A 22335-nucleotide genomic window follows, 5' to 3' on the forward strand; every position below is an offset into this window, starting at 1 on the left:
ACGTCAATTCAACTTCGCAAGTGAAGACGGAAAGTATTTTGTCTTATTTTCTTTAGATAACACCACGACACAGTTATTTTGATAACATTTGAAACAACTGGAATTTTGAATTTCTCCTCAAGGACTGCGTTTTCTTGTTCTTTTGATGAAGCATTTGCAATGGGAGAAGACATTTTAGAATTGCAGATTAAGAAAAAATAAAGTTCTCCACTACATCGTTATTTGATGTTTTACATATGCGCTCAATCTCGTGATCGTCGTTGCAAATTTTTTAATTATCCCCGCAGTTTCACTGTTCCAGCTTTTGCAAGAAATGACTTTTTTCGTGAATGAGGAAAAAGAATGGCAGTCTGGATTCAGCAGGAAAAAATAAGCTTTCGAAAAATTTGAACGATTAACTTTGATTAGTAAAGCAAGAAGTCATACAAAGACATCATAAAAATCTTTGTCAAATTGAGCAACATAAACACAACGGAATGTTTACGAATGTTATTCACATTTCAACAGTCTTTCAACTTGGCATTAGAAATTAAGCAAACATTATTCTGAAGAAACTGTACGAGTTACAAAGGATAGTCGTGACATTTACGTGCATTAGAATTTTTTGAAATAACACTGCCTGCTTCTCTCTATCTTCAGAAGGCTGGGCTTCATTTGTTTCGAGCAGCAAATCTGCTTGAAACAGCGCAAAATTGTATCAACGCGATTATCTCTGACAGTGCGACCGTTTTATCAAAAACAATAACTGTCTCAGAAAAGTTGAATTAAAATATTGCTGATTTAAACTTTGAAGTTAGCTCAGAATTTAAACTCTGAGACTCATTGAGATTTGTCCAAGATGATTTATAGACTAATGTCTCAAAATGCGATACCCTTCTCATCGAGTAATTCTATTCGAGTTCTTTCTGTTCCTACCAAAGTGACAACTTCAAGGGAATCAGAGAAATTCTTGACTTTAGTACATCAAGTGACTTGCGCCAAAAACTTCTGAGTTTTGCGCGCAGTTGGAATATTTTGAAGAAGTTTCTCACTGATAATATACTCCAGCATCAACCTGCTCCAATTTACATTTAATTAGAAGAGGAATTTAATGAAGACGTTATTAAAGAATTGGTTGCAACCCGCAGTAGAGAGGCAAGGCCTTGCATGAAGGACAAAGTGTATGGAGAATGTTTCGGTTGCGTTTTCATTGTACTTGGAAAGTATAATATTTGTTCGCCAGCCCATGGCAATCTGTTTTGTGTGTATCAATGTATCTCATGCTGAGAGTAAGCGTGCCATTTCAAAACTAAAAATAATTAAAAACAGTTTCCTTTCCTTGCTCACGCAGAAACAGCCAAGTCAACTGTTGGCTCTAAATGTTGAATATCAGCGTAAAATAGCTTATACTATGTGAAACAGATGGATTGACTATATTGCTGACACTTCAAGTGAGCGAAGGCGTCCTCAGTTAGCTTTTTTTTCAATAATTAGCACTCGTCAAGTTGTGTTCATGTGAAAGAAGTATAAATGAAAGATGTTTAATTTTGCTTTTGTAAATATATTTTGGTATTACATCAAATGCATATAAGTGTTAATACGTATCAATAGCCATTATATGATCTACATACGCGTAAAATAGCTATCACATGAAAAAAGGGAGCCTCTCCCTCAAACAAAACAGAGGGGCCTCTAAATGAATCAGCACGCCGCTAAATGTCAGTCGACACGGTTATGTAATGTGGTTGTGACATCTAGAATATTTCCATCACCATTACAGTTGCGCGTATATAGGCCTACTTTGCCCATTGTTATTTATGTCTGCTGCCATTTACCACTGTATAATCCTGGTTGACTTAGCAATGTATGTTTTTTTATACACGGATGGGCAAGAATCTTTGCAACAGATGTTTGTGACTTGTTGGCGATAAATTCCAATAATAAACAAACAGCAGTGTCATCATCATCATATGCCACTCGATTCCTTAAGGAACATAGGGCCGCAATTGCTACGGTTTCTGTAACAGGCTGGTTTTTTTAAGTGAGTAGGTTGTTAGCCTACTGCACAACCCCCAATCTGAAGGACCTTTTCTCAGCCCACCGAGGGGAATCGAACCCTTGATTTTAGCGTTGTAAATCCAGAGACATACCGCTGTACTAGCGGGGGGCAAACAGCAGTGTATGTACTTGTTTTAAAATAATATCAAACAGCTCAAACATACATACAAATGTTCATTACACTTTTGGTTATCACAGTTGTATCCAGAAGTTTAAATAATTGACTTTTTTGTTGTTGTTTTTATTTGTCAAAGTCCACACAGACTGGTTCAGTTACTTTAGAATACAATTGAAAATATAAATTACTTCTTCTTTTCTCGTTATTACAATACAATCTATGATAATCTCACTTTAGAAATCACCACTGTATGCTATTTATGGCTAAACTCACAATGACGCAGTCTAGACCTCACTAACTATATATATATATATATATATATATATATATATATATATATATATACTTAACTTGAATTACATTTTGGACGTGTATTTATGACTTGATAATACAAGTACCAATTTACACAATTGAATTATACAACACGATTCGTACATTGTTACATAAATAAACCTAAAATAAGTTATCGCTTCTAAAAATAACTAAATTTAACACTCATGCTATACTTAAAAGGAAAACAGTGATGTATATCTAACAGAAAAAATGCCTCGTTGACCTGAATAAAGAACATGAAAGTGGTCCAAAACGTTCTCCAACTTTTTACTATATTCTACTTTCCAGTGATATCTTTGAACCAACAGTTTATTTGAAAATAGAAATATAAAATTCCTAAAAGACATCTCCTAATAATTAAAAAAGTCAATTTTTGTGTAATTATTTTCTTACATAAAGTTTCCCATTTGAAGTAATAACTTCTTGAATAGTAGATGAAGAATTATACTTTATATAAATGTTTTGCACATGTTAATGTTGTCACTGCTTTGAGCCGTGGCACAACCAATGGTAAGTTTATCACTTGCATATTTGGTTCAAGGGAAAATTACGACAATCAGTACAATATCGCCAGGGATACTCTGAAATTTATTTTAATCTTCATAATATTTTGCATTCACATATAAAACTAATATATATAGATACTTTGCAGTGTAGGGTGTTTAAACAAACTGTTTGCATAAGAACAAAATTAATCTAGCATGGTATCTCATAATCTTACGTTATCTTCATCATTGATTGTTCTCATTGCACATTAAAAAAAAGATTTACTCATAGCTCATACCAGTGTGTACATACAACTTTCGATCTACAATAATTTCAATTGTGATTTATTGGTGAAATTAGAACACTTACATGAAAATGAAAAACAATTTTTTTTTTGCATATGAAAGAATAGATATATGTTCGTTTTTAGTTTTTTCTCAAAGCTTTTCTAGATTCTAAGTTTTGAAATTTAATTTTAAATAGCCGAATTCGAATATCTAAGCCATTAAATTATTGTTTTTCACAATCATTAACATAAATGTGTAAAGAAACTTACACACTAAACTATTCTTGCAAAGCTACTCCAGAGCTGTCTGCACTAACTCTCTAATTTTGAAATAACAGATTAAAGGTGTAGTATCCTCAAGAAAACTAATTTCTTCACACTTCAAAATATTTGCTTACTAACCTACTATTGGACATTAAATTTTAGATTCATTTTAAAATCAGTTTAAAAACTCATTTTAGTGTTAAACTGAGTGAGAAATAAGTAGGCCGGACAGGTTTGAAGAAAAGTGAAAATAATATTTATTAATGACATAGCAAAACAGAAGAAAAAGTGTAGGGTCTTGTATTGATAATGACCTCTGTTTGGTTAGCGAATAGATCAACAGCTTTCCCTCTCTTTTCAATTTAACCGTTACAGATCTAAACGCAATGATAGTCAGATAGAAATCTGAAGAATTAAAGTTATTCCCTGATACAGAAAATCTTAGATTATTTGATTTAAAATAACATCATTACATGACTGGTCATTCTTACACAGCATTTGTCAACTTGACATACAGTTATCATCCACTCAGCCAGCAAAGGATAGTCAAGTCATTGACCCCTTTAAGATAGATATACCATAACATCCCCTCCAGCATAGTAAAATTCAGCTTATATCAATAATAAAGGCAGAAATGATATTAAATCAAGACAACTTTAACATTTTCTGAACCATGTGTTTGGCCAAAATGCACAGAAATAAACTGTCGCAAAATCCTATATTAATAAAATTAGGTAGCAAACATACCATATGTCTGGATATCACAATTTACCTTCCTCTATTACAGAATTGTCCTCAAGTTGTCAATTAAATTTAACTTTAAAACCAATAAACTTTAAGTTGACAACATGATCGAAAATCATGTTCACTTATTTTTTTAAATTTAAAGAGCACATACACGCCAAATAGACTACCCAGCCCTTTAACAAAGAGCTATAATTGCATCATAGCACACAACCTTGAATAAAGAACTACACTTGACCACAATTAGAATTAGCTTTAACTGGGATATAAATGAAATAAATTATAATATAGCATGAAACAAAAACAAACATTATTAGTAATCATTTAAAAATCAGTGCCAAACTATACATTACACTAAATTATTTGATTAAATTTAAAACACATTATAATAAATAAAAACCTGTAACATTTTAACTTACAAGATAATACAATTAACAATAAAGTAATGATTAAACAACTCTTTACCTGATAATACTAAACAATATACAATAAAATGAAAGAAATCAAAGAAAAACTAATTTTAATATTTAAAAATCACTACAATACATAAATCACGAAATTTTACCGGTATCTCAGAAACTTGTTTATGTGTCAGGACACAATAACAAAAGATTCTTCGGATGTACGAAGTAAGGCTAGTAGAACTATATATATATTTATACAAACAAACATGTATAATCTATGTAATATAAATAACAATTAGGCATGTCTCTTAATTTATAGAATTTTCGTTAAATCATGTTTCTACATATGCAAAACATATTAATAATTATTTATTTTTTAAATGCTACAAATAGCGATAATGCAAATATGTTCTAACAGATTGTAGATATTTCAGGATATTTTTAAAATATAGCAATCACATAAAGGCATAATATAAAAATTGTAAAAGTAAAGCTCCGTCTACTCAACATTGCGCATACATAAAAAATTTTGTGTTATTATTTCTAACGGACACTGGGATTTTGTTGCTGTCGTTTTTAAACGTGTGCAATAATTGTTGTCTTTTCATGCATTTTGGCTCTCATTTTAAATATCTTTGTGGAACATAACTCTTTGCAATCCTTTCAAACACTAATTGGATATATGTAATAAACATGTTAATTTAGCCCGTTAAATTTTTAAAATGTAGCACTGATGTGAAATTTAGCATTATGTGAAGCTCATTTGTGTGAAATTGTCATATAAAAGATCGCTTGTATAGCACAATGAAATAAATAATGAAGCACATGGGCATAATTTGATGATATTACTATAAGAATATTTCTTAGTTGCTAGACGTTGTTAAATAAGCTATAGACGACAGCGGCGCCAATAATACAGTATTGGTGAAGAGCCATCACACAGTAAACAACCTGGATGCAACCTAACCATGTAGTTGTTGATGTTTTAGTATAACTATTGAGACGAACTCCACGTGTCAAACCAACAGAAAGGTTTTGCTGTGATGTCACTGTCTTGTTGGGTGTAACACATGATGACAATTTCAGGGATCTGTGCCCTGGGTAAGAGACGATTCTTGGCGAACTCAACTGTTGCCATGGTGACAAACGATATTAATGATGACGCACAAGGTCTGAGGAATTACAGCGATAGTGGCAGTTAGCGTCTAGTGTTTTCAAAGAAGTTTCGCTGTTATACGTATAACAGACAATTGAGAAAGGAGGAAAACTGCTTATAATTAGGAAAGCAAGGTCTTTTAATCGTCACTGATTATTCCGTAGGCTGTTCTTTTAGTTAACTGCATACTTCATAACTTACGCTGAGTGAACCTTCTTAGCAGGGAAGTTGTTTGTGTTGTGTTCAGTGGGCAAATGTTGGAGTGTAACTGTATAGGTAATACGCTTTACGTAAAGAACTGCTAGCAAGAGTGCGCCCGACGTATAGATAATATAGGATCGTTCCTTGTATATTATCTCTCGTAGCTAACAGTAACACATTCCCGTTTGTTTCCGATGATATTTCGTCTACTACTACTGTGGAACACAAATATAATGAAATTTCATATTAGCGGTTTTTAATGACAAATAAGCGCTCTTTATAGAAGGTAAGATCTATCTCTCTTATTAATCCAGCGAATAAGTGATTCTACTACTTTGAGTAACATTGCCCTCTGTTATCTCTAAGTGTCGTGCTATTGATTTTGCGATAAGAAATTCAGGTTATTTATTTATCCTACTTCCTGGAATAATGCTATTTGTGAGCAAGCAGTTTTTGGAACAGTATTAAGTTGCTTAATTAAATGAACAAAGCAGTTAACAGATGGGCAATATGTTTATGTTTTTAGGTTTGTGGTCTTGTTATTTTGCTGTGGCTAAGAGCTCGAGTATATGGTAACTAATGTCCCGTGTATAACGGGTATCACTGACAAGCGATAGTTGGTATATTGTATCATATATAGGGACTTGTATCAAGACCTCATAACCTTTATTTGTTTCCAATGTTACATTACATGTCAAAATACTCGTATTTCATCAAACTGGCAATCGAAGAAATATAAATGTTTGTATAGCTAAAACGTTTACAGATCGACAGTGTTTAAAATAAAACAAATGGTATCATTTTAAAATCTTGGAAAAATTCTTTAAATGTTTACAGTGTATACGGAATTCACGTTCTGCATGCGACGATGAAACAAGGCTTATAGAAGTCGATCGTGACAGTCTACAGTGTGCCAGTACATACACAGTCGCACAAACACATACATACATACGTCACTGTGAATGCTATATATAGTTGCAGAAATCAATACAAAACAATATATCTTTTATTTTATTAGCCAGTTTCTTTTATTTACTTCTAAATTCTTATTAGACAAAACAGGAATACAACAACTGAAACACAAATGTGTTTTTATGTTGTTATTAAAGCATGAGTCTTACTGGTCTGATTTGTATCATAAATTATAATTTGTAAGCTTAAGAAGATAATATTCTTATTCTATACTTGGGACTCCAGCGTTACTTCATCGTCTTACTAACCACTGCATTGGTCTGTTTTGAATTTCGCGCAAAGCCATACGAGGGCTATCTGCGCTAGCCATCCATAATTTAGCGGTGTAAGACAAGAGGGAAGGCAATTCGTCAACGCCAGTCTTGAGTTACTCTTTTACCAACGAATAGTGGGATTGACCGTAACTTTGTAGTGCACCCACGGCTGATAGGACAGGCATGTTTAGGGTGACAGGGATTTAAACCCGCGACCCTCGGATTACGAGCTGAGAGTCTTAACCACCTGGCTGTGCCAGGCCCCACTGCAATAGACAACATAAGTGATAGAATGTATAAGAAATATAAGATTTGTAAATCATTTGCAGTAATAGTGCTAATGTGAATTGTTGTCGTAATCGTCACATATAATACTACATAGGATCGTATTTGGCAAAAATCCTGGAGATTTTATTTTTACTAGGTATTGCAAAAACTATGTTAAAAATATACTGACTTACAGTTATGGACAAAACCTATTCAGAAAACATAATTCGTGACAATTATGTATACACACACACACACAAACAACAAAAACGATGCGTTTTTTTTACATTCTTTATAACCAAAATAATTAAGCATACATAAACTTTCCCATTAAAGAGTAGAAACACAAAAATTCTCTTATTTAGGTTCATTAGTAAATATCTATTAGAATGATATACGGTTCTTACATAAAGTTGTTAAGAAAAGTACCCACTGTGTGTGTAAAATCGCTCTGTAGTTCCCACTTTGTCTTACTTATTAAAGATGCATTGTGCATGTATTATTTCAGTATCAAAGTACGTCAGTGGTAGTGTTGAAAGCATCAACTCCGGTTTCCATTGGATAGTTATAAAACTTTTCTATTATTTTGACTAATTTTTAGTAAATATGGCCATACGTAGAAATATATAGCTATTATGATAAGTCGCGAAGTAATTCACATTAGAGGTATTCCTGCACGTGCTATTTTGTGGTAATTTTGACACATTTGTTAGAAAGTATAATATTTTGTTTCTGTATTGTGAATCAGGTTTTTACCATGTAGTCTCGTGGAGTCATATGCAGTATTTTCGAACGCGTATTTGCTTCTATATAATTTTCTTGGAGTTTTATGTTATTAGGCCCAATACTATGCTGTCCAGTCGGGTGTTATTTGATATTATGCGGTGGTTAGTAGATCCTTTATTTATTTTTTGGTGTCGTTAAATGATCACATTGTTCTAAAAGTTTGAGGATAAATATGAACCTCAAATGTTGCACGATATTACAGTAGAGTTGACTTTAAAATGTTTATACCCATCGGTTTATAGAAGTTTGGTTTGTTTTGAATTTCGCACAAAGCTACTCGAGGGCTATCTGCGCTAGTCGTTCCTAATTTAGCAGTGACATGCTCGCCTTTTCAGTTGTGGGGGCGTTATAATGTTACGGTCAATCCCACTATTCGGTGGTAAAAGAGTAACCCAAGAGTTGGCGGTGGGTGGTGATGACTAGCTGCCTTTCCTCTAGTCTTACACTGCTAAATTAGGGACGGCTAGCACAGATAGCCCTCGAGTAGCTTTGTGCGAAATTGAAAAAGAAACAGAACAAACATTCCAACATAGACCCGTGTCGATAAATCAATAGTATAAAATTTGATTAACTTTCAGTCATGTTGTAACTTCGATTGTTCTAGAAGCCGTCCCTAATTTATAATTACTGACTTGAGGAAAGGCAGTCAATGTCAGTTGAGTACCTACTACCACAAAGGCTTTATCCATCTTTGAACTGAATAACAAAATTGGTTGTCATTCTTAAAACGTATTCCAGCTGAAAGTGTGGAACATACTCAGCACCATCGCTGTTCGAACCTTTGACCTTTCAGTACGCAATAACCATTAGGTCGCAGTAAGTATGAATATATAAACGAAATTTCTTATATAATTCTGTAGAATGCCATACTAGTTTTGTCTCTTCTTACAGTTCATAAATTTGTAGCGTTTAAATTATAAAAAATTTTTCGTACTTGCAAAAAGGCGCGCACACGACTTGAGCCGGATTTCTCTATCAAATTTATCATACTAATTTTGACGTCACGTTGATATTAAGAACCTCCTACACAGCCAAAAGTGAAAAACCGGTGAATTAACAACCAGATATTCAGACAGGGTGCCAGAGAAACAGTCTAGCCTAAAGTCACGAGTAAATTAGTTGAAAAAACACATTAGCACAGAGCGACTTTGTTCTGCATTTTATAAGGAAGTTAAAACAGAGTGAACAACAGTTTGTGTGTTAACGCATGAGGCAAACAATTCAAAATCAGGACCAAGCGTGAAGTGAATTATTAGCTTCAGTAATAAATATTTCAAAGGGGCGTGTTTGTAAAAAGTCCTGATTAACTGTCGAAGGCGGGCTTACTAAAAGCTTAATTTTGCAATTGTCTGTTTAACTTGCATAATATAGACTTTAAAATCCTAAGTATATTTTACAGCTGCTAGATGAAATAAATAATAGTGAGAAATCATTGGTATGTGTTGTTTTCTCGTAACCCGTAGTATACACGTACAATGTAAAGCACGTGATCGAGATACGAACCTCACGTGGATGTCAGGCAGCACACTTATCCGATTATAATACCAGTATGGTGTTTTAACGTGTTTAGTTAAATCAGCATGTAGTTCTAACATGATCAATTGAACTAGCATAGAGTTCTAACAAGTTTTTGTTAAATCAGTATGGAGTTATACTAAGTTGACTGAGCATAGAAGTATTACAAGTTTAGCTACATCAACGTTGAGTTATAACTTGCTCAGCATGGAGTTATAATATATTTTAATTGAGTCAGGACATTTACTTGTATCAGCATAGAGTTATAACATGTTTTCGTAACCACACAATAAAAAATATCATCCAGATTATTGATATTATGAATATAAGTTTGGACAAGCTTTTCAACAACGTACTGGGTGAACAGATATGTAATGGGAAATAAGCGAATGCCAGTTATAAAGTTCTTTGTTTCACAGAATCGATAATCCAAGAAATAAAGAGATTATTTAAGGATCACACTAATTCTAACACAATAGGAAATTCAGATTTCAGGGAAAGGCTCAAAGTGAGCATCATACGCAGGTAACAGTTAAAACTGGAATTGACGTCATTACTATCATTGATGCTACATGGTACTTAGTGCTTTAGCATTTTAGTTATTAGCACTGTATATATATCTTAAAGTTGATATAGTGGTTGATGTTGAAGGGAATATTCTGTAAACGAGTTAAAAGGTAAGAGCTATGTCAAGGATTTTGGAATTACTTCATATAATTTGGGACCTGGAATACGGAATTGACATATGAATAATGAAGATGTATCGGGAAATGGTTACTGGTAACTTAGAGGATGATAAAACAGAACAGAGTTTTATTAGCTTTAGCTAGCAAGCACCCAAAAACAGGCGCGGTTCTAAGATTAACGGTAACCAGATTAATATGATGGTTCATTCAAACCAAAGGCAAAACAATTGACATTTCTGATCTACCCTGTAGCAAATAGTGTTTTACCGAGTATCTCTGCCTGGACCTTTTACTTTTACGTATTATTTTCCACGCACTCTTCTTGCAATGTTCCAACAGTTTTGGCCCGGCATGGCCAAGCGTGTTAAGGCGTGCGACTCGTAATCTGAGGGTCGCGTGTTCGCGTCCCCGTCGCGCCAAATATGCTCGCTCTTTCAACCGTGGGGACGTTATAATGTGTCGGTCAATCCCACTATTCGTTGGCAAAAGAGTAGCCCAAGAGTTGGCGGTGGGTGGTGATGACTAGCTGCCTTCCCTCTAGTCTTACACTGCTAAATTAGGGACGGCTAGCACAGATAGCCCTCGTGTAGCTTTGTGCGAAATTCAAAAACAAAAAACATCCAACAGTTTTGCGCAAGTCGTGAACCACTCTATACGCACAAAAACATATCAGGAATTATTCGTTTATTTTTCATAAAACAGAAAGCTACACAATAAGCGATTTGTGTTGTGACTACTGGGGTATCACAACCCAAAATTTAGCTTTATAAGCCCATTCAGTTACTGCTAAGCCACTGGAAGCTAAGATTTTTGTTTTATAATTTAGGTGTGTGTGTAACAGAGCTCTCATAAGTGTTACGGTAATTATAAAGCGTAAATACACTGCTGGCCAAAATCTTACGGCCAATGAACATAAAGAAAAAATATGCATTTTGCGTTGTTAGACTCAACCACTTATTTGAGCAGAGCTTCGAAAGATGAAAATAAGAAAAGGTAAAATAAAAATACAAAACGTTTTTAGCATTTAATAGGGAAAATGTTAACACGATGAAATTAACCTAAATACTAGCTGGTCAAAAGTTTAAGACCATACTGAAACGAAGCGTTAATCGGTAAACACGTAACCAAATTTAGTCATTTGTCTTTAAGCATTAGCATTGTCAAAATCTCCCACTGACATCTCCTGTTTTACATTGGGTAAAAACATGGCAAAGGCTAAAAAGTTGACAGAGTTTGAACGTGGCAGAATTGTCGAGCTACAAAAGCAAGGTCTTTCTCAATGTGCCATCGCTGGTGAAATTGGGCGTAGTAAAACTGCTGTTGCAAATTTTTTAAAAGACCCTGAGGGAAGGAGAACGAGAATTTCAAGTGGTCGGCCCAAGAAAATTTCGCCGGCGTTGAGCAGGAGGATTCAACGGTTTGTCCGACAAGACACCAGCCAATCGTCGAACCAGATTAAAGCTCTTACGGACGCAGAATGCAGCTCAAGAACAATAAGACGGCATCTACGAGAGAAAGGCTTTAAAAAACCATAAACGTCTTCAAAGGCCACGCCTCCTTCCATACCACGAAACAACTCGGTTAAACTTTGCTGAGAAGCACCAAACATGTGACGTAGAAAAGTGGACGAAGGTTTTGTTCTTTGATGAGAAAAAAATTATTCTGGATGGTCCAGATGGCATCCAACGTTACTGGCACGACAAGGATATCCCACCGGAGACATTTTCTACACGACACAGTGGAGAAGGTTCCATCATGATCTGGGGTGCTTTCTCCTTCCATGGAACAATGGAGCTTCAGGTTATACAGGGGCGTCAAACAGCAGCTGGCTACATTGGCATGTTGGAGAGAGCATCCTTATTGACCGAAAGCCCTCGCTTGTGTGGAAATGACTGGATCTTTCAGCAGAACAACGCTGCAACCCACAATGCCCTCAGGACAAAGGACTTTTCATGGCGAATAACGTGATTCTTTTGGACCATCCAACGTGTTCGTCCGAACTGAACCGCATTGAAAAGGGAAGTCTATAAAAATGGACGTCAATTTCAAATAGTGCATGATCTTCGTGAAGCCATCTTCACCATTTGGAATAACATTCTAGTCAGCCTTCTGCAAATCGCTTATATCGACCATGCCAAAGCGAATGTCTGAAGTTACTCGCAATAACGGCCGTGCAACTCACTACTGAGATCTCTTGATGGGCATTTCCTACCCTGTTTAGGACTTCTTTTTTGGTATGGTCTTAAACTTTTGACCAACTAGTATTTAGGCTAATTTAATAGTGTTCACATTTTCCCTATTAAATGCTAAAAAAGTTTTTATTTTTATTCTCCCTTTTCTTATTTTCGTCTTTCGAAGCTCTACTCAAATAAGAGGTTGAGTCTAACAACACAAAATGCATATTTTTTCTTTATGTTCATTGGCCTTAAGATTTTGGCCGGCAGTGTAGGTGAGTAGGTTTAATTTTCTACATTGTATTTTTTAGAAGAGAACAAATTAACAACTAAAACTTTAAACAATTAAAATAATCAGACTAAACGAAAGAAACTCTAGAAACGTTGCATACTCCTTCATTTGTCAGTAAATTAATAAAAATCTCTACCTGTTCAATTTTTCCTTAAAGTTTTACTGGAGGAAGTTTACTCGCTCAATACACTGTTTCAGGCATTGTTTCTAAAATTCAAATATCAAAATGTTTGTATACATTTTTTTGTTTTTCTGTGTGCCAAACATCCTGCATTCGGATTTCAGTGGCATTGTACAACAGCTTGAAGTCGCATCTAAACGTTATCTTATCACTTATTGCCTGACACGGTGAGGTGGTTATGGCGCTCAACTTGCAAACGGCAGTTTCTCCTCGTCACCAAACATTTTCGCCCTTTCATGTCGTGGGGTGTTATAATGTACGATCAATCCCACTATTCGTTGTTAAAAGAGTAGCCCAAGAGTTAGCGGTGTGTGGTGATGACTACCTGCCTTCCCTCTAGTCTTACACTGCTAGCTCAGATAGCCCTTGTGTAGCTTTGCGCGAAATTCAAAGTAAACCAAACGAAACATTGCCAAATTAATTTGGATTATTAAAACTGTTTGTTAACAAAAAATCACCTTAAAACCTCATTATAATACACAAGCTCTGTCTTTTGTAGATGTGCAAAGCAGAATATAGACACGTCTCCATTAAACAGCACCAACACACTCACAAAATTATTTATACTACATGTTAAATAGCATATTTTTTCCACACTTAAAAAATTACAGTACGCTTTACTGTAATTTGTATAGGTCGAAAATGACCTAAAATGTACAAGGTAATTTAAATAGCACAACACTTCATTATATGAATATCGGAAACAAACCGTCGGATTGGTTAAAATTCGTGCAAATCTACGCTTGGACTATCTGCGCTAGCCGTCCCTAATTTAGCAGTGTAAAACTAGAGGGAAGTCAGCTAGTCACCATCACCCACTACCAACTCTAGGGTCACTCTTTTACCAAAGAATGGTGAAATTGAACGTACAATATAACGCTTTCACTGCTGAAAGAGCTCGGCATGGCCTGGTGGGTTAAGGCGTTTGACTCGTAATCTGAGGGTTGCGGGTTCGAATCCCCATAGCACCAAACATGCTCACCCTATCTGCCGTAGGGGCATTATAATGTTACGGTCAATCACACTATTCGTTGGTAAAAGAGTAGTCCAAGAGTTGGCGGTGGGTGGTGATGACTAGTTGCCTTCCCTCTTGTCTTACAGTGCTAAATTAGGGACGGTGAGCGCAGATAGCCCTCGTGTAGCTTTGCGCGAAATTTCAAACAAACAAACATTCAACTAACATTTTTAAGGGTTCCTCTACCTTCTATTCTAATGTGTAGATAAGAGGATATAATGTGTAGACATGGATTTTAACGTTATGGAGGACCTAATGTGTAGACATGGATTGTAATGTTGTGAAAGATCTAAAGTGTAGACAAATGTGGTTTAAACTGTGTTGTGTGACTTTTTTCACACCAAATTTTTGTCAAGCCTCCACTATATATATGTCATCTTGAAGCCAGATTTACAAGTGTAAAATACACTTCTCACATCTAACATGTCCTTGAACTCCAAGTCTACTTTATATTCCTTGTGATGTATTTTCACCTGTAAATTAAATAGTGACTACGTAAGTTTGAAAATACACAAACAAATAATATCTTAGTTTCTTTAAACTAAATTCACTCATTATATGTATCACTGCAAATCAATTCAAGCTTTTAGTTCAGGGATTCCTGCAATTTCTGAAAACTAGAAAAAAAAACAAAACAGGTTTCTACTTAGTTTATCACTTACGTGTTTACAGACATTACTGCTTGGGTCAGTTTGATCCACATAGATTTTATACGAACTCGTGCATGGACCTGAGATAGCAACTTAAGTGTTTATTTACTTATTATTAGCAGAAGAAAATTAAGATACGATTCATAATGTTGAGAACAATGAGCTGTCTGATAACTTGTTTTAACGATGTGAAAAGTTCATTCAAAATATAAAAGCGTACAAACTACAGGGTGGCCCGTTAGTCCCTACCCATCCATATGTTATTATGTTATATTCAATAATACTAATGATGAGTTGAAGGCAGCTGTTACCGCGACATTTGGAACAATAACCCCTGCTATGTTGAGGAAAATGTCTCATAGAACATGGCGTCGCATAATATTACGCAGCGAGAATGAGGGACAGCACACAGATACACTGGATACATAAGATATATGGATGGGTAGGGACTTACAGGCCACCCTGTAGGTGTAATGTGTGATCAGTCATACTAGCTGATTTGTGTAAATGATACCATTACATTATCACACAGTCTTTAAAGGAACCAAACAAAGACACATTCCAGTGGTGTAGGAAGAAGTTGTAAAATTGAAGTGCTTGGCTAGACATGCAAATAACGTAATAATATAATCAACAGTTGCTATATGTAAAAGTGGGCTGCTATGGCAACCACCGTTCCGACGCCTCTTCATTCTTAGCCAAAAGTTTGTTTGGGAATTTCGCACAAAGCTACTCGAGGGCTATCTGTGCTAGCCGTCCCTAATTTAGCAGTGTAAGACTAGAGGGAAGGCAGCTAGTCATCACCACCCACCGCCAACTCTTGGGCTACTCTTTTACTAACGAATAGTGGGATTGATCGTCACATTATACACCCCCACGGCTGGGAGGGCGAGCATGTTTAGCGCGACGCGGGCGCGAACCCGCGACCCTCGGATTACGAGTCGCACGCCTTACGCGCTAGGCCATGCCGGGCCGTTTAGCCAAAAGAGGACAGAGTGAAAATTTTGTGATTGTTCAATTGTCACTTTTTAGTAACTCACAAGACAGGTCGTGATGTTCGTTTTTCTAATAAGAGGCCGTTGTTAGTGTACCAGACTGTAGATATGAGGTTTTATGGTTCGCACCCTGTTATTATCTTAAAATTAAAGTGTTAGGTGCGATATAAGAGTGAAGACCAAATTTGACTATTTAGTCTGATGGCCCTGCATGGCCAGTTGGCTAAGGCACTTGACTCATTATCTGAGGGTCGTGGGCTCGAATCCCCGTCACACCAAACATGTTCGCCCTTTCATCCGTGGTGGCGTTATAATGTGCGGTCAATTTCACTATTATTTGGTGAAAGAGTAGCCCAAGCGTTGGCGGTGGGTGGTGATGACTAGTTGCTTTCCCTCTAGTCTTACACTGCTGAATTAGGGACGATTAGCGCAGATAACCCTCGTGTAGCTTTGCGCGAAATTCAAAAACAAACAAACAAACAATTTAGTCTGATAAGAGTAGCCCAGAAGTTGGAGGAAGGTGTTATATGTCCAGTTGCCTCCCGATTAATATATTAGTTCATAAGAAGAGACAGCTAGTGCAAATAGCTCTCGAAATTCAACAAACAAACAAGCTTGTTGATAAGAGGTAGAAACGATCTGAAGCGAAAAACTTACATCTGTGTTTTGACCTAATCATGTAAAACTGTTTCAATAGGTTCATTTCTATCTGACTACAAACAGGACGTCTTGAAAAGGCAGCATTATTTAAGTGCTGGTTCCTCAAAACAACAGGGAATTGCTCATATATGGAGATTACCACCAATCTGTAAACCTCATTAATAAAATTTCTTGATAAAATAATTTTACTGTTTCATGTTATAAAATATACCAATAGGACATAAGCTTTGTGTTCCACTTTTATACACGGCAGTATTACTGCGCCTGTACAGCTGTAAAACATTTTTATGAGAACGTTTGCTAACTGAGAAAATGAAATACACGAATGACATATGACTAATTGGGTAGGGTACTACGTGTGTGCGTGTGTGCGTGACAAACAGCGAAGTTCCTTTACGTTGCATATTTTTAAACAGAAGTATATTTTGTAACGAAAGAAAACTTAGTATGTGTACCAAACGTGTTGTTATTATGGTTAGACTTTGATCACTTGTGAACATGTGTACTTTCTGATAACGTACCCTCTTTGTCTTTTGACTTCAGAAAATAAATCTTACCGTAACAAACCACCATAGAAATATTATTCTAGTTGTGTTAGTTGTTGATCAAATGTATTGTAAAGTGTGTATACAACATCAACGAAAAAATTAACAATATTCAAAATAAAATTTTATTTACATCATAAAAAGCTGAAATAGGGAAGGTAATAATATTCAGAACGAATTGTTGCCAGTTTGTAGTTAAGCACAAAGCTTCACAAAGAGCTGTCTGTGCTCTGCCTACCAGGGGTATCGAAATCCGCTTTGTAGAGTTGTAAGTTCGCAGACATGCCGCTGGGGAGAGAGAGTGATTGTTATATTCAGTTTCATGATAAATCGTTTCTCCCTTAATAACTTAATGTTTTTGTCTTTATATACATGCATATTAGTATCAAACCAACAGTTAGATGTTATTCTGTATTGAAAAAGACTTCCATTTTTTAATTTTTGTTTTCATTTTACGCTTCAAGTCTTTTCTACTAAAGAAAGTTAAGTTTTTAAAATCAAAATTAATGTACATCCAAAAATGCAGTAACAATACTCGTGGCATATCGGGGTTCATTTTATATATTGTTTTACGATTACTGTTTTTCTCATGGGAGATATTTTCTTATTACATCAGAACAGTAGCAATGGAATTAAATTAAACGTTTGCAGAGTTGTTTTACAGTAATTACTGATTTACTGTCGTTTTAAGGTCAAGTATACAGTCCTTGTTTTGTAAAAGTTTTAACCCTGAATTGAGTCCAACAAAATTAAAATATGAAACGCTTTATCAAAATCAGAGAGAGTAAGTTAAAAAGTAATAAACATTTATGAAGTACTCCTTGTATCGTCATCCAGAAGTTGCAGTGGATAACTAAGTTGAAAAGCTACGACGTTTTGCCAGATTAACAATTAGGTTGAAAGGCTACAATGTTTCCCCATGCTAAGAACTATGTTGAAAAGCTACTATGTTTCGTTAGGCTAATAAATACTTTTAAAGACTAAAATGTTATACCAGTCTGTAGTAGCTAAACGTGTAAAACCTACAGTGTTTCGCCAGGTTAAAATTTATTATTATTTATAAAATGTGCTGAATAAATAAATTGTAAACCTGTATCATTTCGGTATGTTACTTAATATTCATCATCAAATAACAAGTGTAACCTCTCACAGGTTTACTCTGATTTTATAAGTCGCCAAGTTATCCCGTGCGTATAGTACTAAAAACATAATGAGAATTAATAATTACTAGTCTGTATTAGTTATGTAGGTCTCAAGTTTACCTTTGTTTCGTTAACCCTTGCACTTTTTACAACAATACTTATTTTTACACTGCAGCAATCTGTTCTGTTTCACTTCGGTTAGATAATCCTATTTTATTTAGAATTTTCTTGTCTCGTTTATCTGTCGAACAACAACAAAAGAATAGATTTCCTCATTTAAAACTTACCATTTCGAAACGTACGGGACATCTCTTTTTATATTATTATTTTGGTCGAGTTCGATTTTTTTTTAGCTACCGATCTGAAATTAAGAATTGGACGCAGTTATAAGATATACTTCGGAAAACAAAAATAATGACGTAGCCATTCTTATATCACTTCGAAACTAGTAGTTCAAACTGGAATAAATATACGACATTATTGACTGTCCTGGAAATATGTCCTTCGTTGTCTGTGCGCTGACTTGCCTTTTCTGGTTCTAGCCACCAAAACCTTAAATACTGATAGCTGAAAATGTACTGATTCTTGGCATGATATTGTAGAAAATGTTCTCGATAAAAAGTTGTAAACCCAAAACGTTAATTTTTTGCAAAACGTTTTGTCTATTTTGATGGGCATGTCGTTGTCGAATCATCGTATTCTCGTTTACCCATCATTAATTTTTAAAGCTACATTGTTTGTAAAAAAAGGCAAAAACACATTCATTTCACTTTGCACAGAATTAATATCTATCTATTTCTGTATTCATCTTTGATTTTTAAAGCTTAAACAATACACGTGCCCAATCTTTTATTTCTCATTTCCTTGAAAGGGGACACAAAACCGTCTGGAGGATTTGCCTATTTTAACCAATCGCGCCACTATACAGTAGTGTGTTGTCTTTCAGTCAGTCAGTAGACACTAAAATGATGTCACATGACGAACACGTAACGTTGTAATTTCTACTATCATGACGTCAGTAAAACTTGCGTATACCATGAATCACGAGAAGAATCATGCACTCTGTAGTCTACAACACAGCGTAAAATATGAACTTCAAAACAAAAAATAAAAATATTTCTTATCCTTCAGTTTGATTTTATTTACTCTTGAAATTGAATACTTTCGAGGAGCCTGCGGAAATACGTCAAGCATATTTTATACTCCAACTATTATGTACAATTCTTGAATTTCTGCTAACTAACAAAGTGGGATTTGTTTGTTTCTTTAATAATTTTTTCGCAAAGCTACTCGATGGCTAAGTCCACTAACTGTCTCTAATTTAGAAGTGATAGGCCACAGGTAGGGCAGCTAGTCAACGCCACCAACCGCTACTTTTGGGCTACTCTAATCAAAACTGATATTGACCGTAACATTGGAACGCCTGCACGGCTGAAAGAGCGATCATTTCAGGGGGGGGGGGTACTTGACTCGTTTCCAATCAGTATAACGCCTAGCTCTCTGATGTTGCATGGCGAGTTAGTTTGTTGACCTACATGGTGTCTATGGGGATTTCTGGGTTGTTAGTTTGTAAACTCGGTGGTTTCTTATTAAAACTAGTCCACCACAGGCTTGTTTTCAAAATTTGAACAACTCTTTACATGACTAATGCTTGCACCAAAAATCCTGGCTGCTATTTGCTTCCGTCTTAATGTGACTGCTAACATATAAACTGCTATGTAGACGATCTACGATATTTTGCCAACAGTTCCTGCTTACCATTTGCTTGTGTTTACCTATTTGGATAAGTCTCGTAACAATCTATACTTCAGTCCACCACTAGCAAATAACATTGCCAAATTGTTAAAGGGATATAATAACTAAAATTTAACTGACAGTGAAATCTAAAAAAAAAAATATTAAAAATAGTGTATTATGATTTCAGGGTGGGATGCGCGCTAACTGCACCGAAACACCATTTTTACAGCAGTGCACGTAAAATGTTTACAATACTAATGAAGTATCGATTTTTGGAATTACAATTGGATGTTATTTTCCGTACCGCCCTATTAATATTCTACGTAGTGTAAATTGTCATAAACAATTACTTAACAAAAAATCAGATAACGTTATAATTTGATACAGGCAGTTTTATGTAAGTGAGATTAGTAATTTTTAATTTAAAAGTTTTTGTTTATACTTTACACATTTACATTTGTTAAGCTTTGTTTTCGTGCTTGCATGAGCAAAGGACATTAATATCATTAATTATATTCTTAGAAAAGGAATATACATATATATATATTATTTTTTGCATATATATTTTTCAGTTTTAGTTTTAACAGACTCTTGTGCTTTATATTTGTTTTATAATATGATTAACCAAATCCTCAGTTGTTTTGCCCTTATCGAATTTACAACCAGTTCATATTATAATTCTTTTATTTAACAATTTTGACGTCTTATTTCCAATTAATTGTTTGTTTCAGTGAAGGTTTTAAGAAATAAATATTATAATATTTGTCTTCTTCCGTCTCCCGGTGGGACAGCAGTAAGTGTAAGGACTTACAACCCTAAAATCTAAGACTCGATTCCCACGATGGACACGGTAGATAACCCGACGTGGCTTTGTTCTAAATCATACAACTTTATATCCAAAGTTATTTTCATGACCATGATAACTCGTGAAATTCAGATTTAAGGAAAATCATATCACACACGTAAATTATAGAAATACTAAGGGATTATTTTTAATGGGCCATACCTTCAACTTTTTTTTTAATGTAGTGTACACATGTAGTGTTGCAGTGTCTTGTCTGATGTTCGTCATAACATAATAAGAAACATAGCATTGAACTTAATGTTTCTTTACAAATAGTTGAAACGAGCATATCTTCTATAAAACAAACTTCAGCATGTGTGTGGGTTTGTTCCATACGTTTCTTGATTATACAACACCAAACTTAACAAAGTGATACAAGGTGATACGAGGAAGATCATAAGGGTGGATGGACTCCATCGAATTTCACATTTAATTTCGGAAAACTACTAAATCAGCACAACTTGACATAGTGATACAGGATGACATAAGAAAGGACATAAGGGAGGTCGAACGCCCCATCTAACTTGGGAAAAACTAGCAATCTTTTATATGTGTCAGTAATTAACATAAATTATATAGCCAATATTGTTAGAATTTTTCAACACAGCATATATTTTTTTTCGGTAGTGGTACCTTTATCTATTTTCATTGCACTTTTAAAGTTTATTATGCTAAGAAAAAAGTAGAAAAACAATTTTCTATCCTTTGTTACAAACGGATGAATATTCCAGCTAGTAAGTTATGAGAATAATCTTGGAAGTATGGGTATCTTCAATCACTTTTTGTAAGGTAATTTTGGAAGGTTTTTGGTTTGTTTTATGTTGAATATTCGCCCAAAACTACACAAGGACCATGTTCGCCAGCGTCTTCTCATTTTGAAAGCTGATAAAGGCCCCCCGTCCCCACCGTCAACTCTTTTACTAGTCTAATTGAATAGAGAAATTTGAACGTCATCTTATAATGCACACATAGCCCCAAATGTGGAGCATGTATTTGGAGCGACGGAATACAAACCATAAATCCTCTGGTTCACGGTCCCCCACGTTCTCCTAGGAGACTTTTTTTTTTCTTTCACTCTCTGATTGTTGCTCAAAACGTAGATGATATTATTTTCACATGTTGAGCTTTCGAGTGGGATCTTAAGGCTGGCATATCACTTATATATAGACTTTTGAAAAATTCACGTAATAATTTACTGAAGACAATGAATAGACTAAATCGTATGAATAAGTGTAAGATTTACAATTCGTCATAACAACTTACTGAATTTTTAATTTATATTAGGAATTAAAACAAGTTACCGTTTAAAACATCACATTTTCAACAAACAACGTTATTCCAAGTCGCTTTCTCAAAATAGTTCATGAGGTACGCGATTTTGTAAGTTCAGACTTATAAGGCGACTTCATCTCTAATGTGATTAGATTACGAGCTGAGCGCCCCTACAACCTGTACATGACGGGTCTAGTGTCGATCAAACTGGGAATCAAGACCTTCCAAAATGAGACATGCAAAAAGTCGTGCCCCTGTTAAGTCGCCATTTTGTAACAGTTAAGAATTTTCAATCACAGAGGTGTTAAAACACCGTCCA

The 22335-nt window shown here is 35.0% G+C and overlaps 1 protein-coding gene across 6 annotated transcripts in view; it reads left to right on the forward strand.

The window, feature by feature from the left end:
* The first annotated feature begins 5574 nt into the window (after positions 1-5574).
* LOC143251995 (ras guanyl-releasing protein 3-like) overlaps positions 5575-22335 on the forward strand; it is a 123762-nt gene continuing 107001 nt past the window's right edge. The window contains exon 1 of one of the 6 annotated variants that reach the window (XM_076503484.1): positions 5575-6315. The gene's annotated coding sequence lies outside the window, so the exon portion shown is untranslated. The remainder of the gene's footprint in view (positions 6316-22335) is intronic. The other 5 variants (XM_076503485.1, XM_076503477.1, XM_076503470.1 and 2 more) reach the window with 5 other exon arrangements.

Source organism: Tachypleus tridentatus, chromosome 6, assembly GCF_004210375.1.
Source record: "Tachypleus tridentatus isolate NWPU-2018 chromosome 6, ASM421037v1, whole genome shotgun sequence".
Classification (NCBI taxonomy): Eukaryota; Metazoa; Arthropoda; class Merostomata; order Xiphosura; family Limulidae; genus Tachypleus; species Tachypleus tridentatus.